We start from the raw sequence: 1,579 nt of genomic DNA on the forward strand, positions 1-1,579 counted from the left end.
TGAGGCGACACTGCTCCTCGTGGCATGTCTGGAGCCATTTTGGCGAGTCATTTACGGCCTGTCTCCAACAGTCAATATAAGGAAACTGGCCGTAAAGTTCAGGCCTACCTGATACAGCCACGTGTAAGCGCTGTACCAGAGTTAGATCCAAACTGCCACGTGGCGGCCATGCCGCAACCAAAGTAGGCCACTCCCTAGTGCACAAAGTAACTAAACGCACAGGAGACATCTTAACCCCAAAATCACAAGTTTTGAATCCCTTTTTAAAATTCTTCACCATACAACCTAAGGGATCCGGAATCGTTGACTGCGACGCACCCATACTTAACAATGGAACGTCGTCGACAACGAATACTATACACGCGTACTATTCAACAGTCACACCCGTTTCCTCTGGCAACAGCACCACGTGGTACGGTTACCAAGTGAAACGTACACAATAACAATAAACACTCAGGGAATTCCCGTACACACACAGCTGTTACACCAGTCACTATATAATCAATATTATGCCCTTTGGCGTAACTATACAGTCACCCACGCTATAATTCTCTATATACGAATTACCCGTCTATAACACACCCCAGTAACATCGTCTTTTACAAATAGCGGTTACAGTACGGTTAGCATAGGTCAAAGCACAAGTTAAGGTCACAATACAATTATTAGTGGTTATGGTGTTAAACATGCAATGGACAACAATGATTAGTACTTATATACAGTGTCAGTAAATATACAGGGTTATGGTACCGTGCACTATAATACAGCAACACACTATTAACACTCTCGCTAGACGGCTGAGCTCGCGCTATCTAACAAGATATACACTTTACTAAAACAATCGTTAACACATTTACAATACCCAACTAAACTATTGGCCAGTACCTTGAATGGACTACCTAAAACTATATACACCCGTTTTGGTTAGCCACACTGCCCAATCACCACATATATAGCGAGCTAGAGAACCGAATTTACACAGGCGCCTCTTAGTCGCACTATCAAAAGTCTAGTGGGTTCCAAATTTACACGCCTTCCCACTTAGCCCAGATAGGATGAGAACTAGCGAACCGAATTTACACAGGCGCCGCTTAGTCTCCCGGTCCCTCCGACCTAGCGAACGTAATATACACCCTAGAACGCTAGTCTAGACAAGACACCGGTGTCCGGCTAGGGCTATTTACACCAGGACCCCGCCTGACTAACCAAATCAAACGGTCTGACTAAAGAGCGTTCGATCGAGCGGTGCGCCTTCGCTCCTTCCCTCCGACAGAGGGGGCAGATACACAGATTCAAAACCCCTTTGGGCCTACCGCACAATCGGTATACCCCTAGTGGGTCCTGCCGTCTAAAACAGCAGTTGTCTTACCTCCTCGTTCCTGAACCTGAGTTCACACTCATCGACGGGGACACCCCAGCACTTCTCACGTAGAGGCCGATGATCTCCTGGACAACAGACCAGTGGCGCCGAGACGAAGGGAGGTCCACGCAGAAGTTCAGGGGTGCAGCCGTAGAGAACGTGGGCAAAGATAGACCGTCTCACGCCTCTGCCTCTCAGCTACCGTTGAACGATGAGCTT

Source organism: Pelobates fuscus, chromosome 5 (genome assembly GCF_036172605.1).
Source record: "Pelobates fuscus isolate aPelFus1 chromosome 5, aPelFus1.pri, whole genome shotgun sequence".
NCBI lineage: Eukaryota > Metazoa > Chordata > Amphibia > Anura > Pelobatidae > Pelobates > Pelobates fuscus.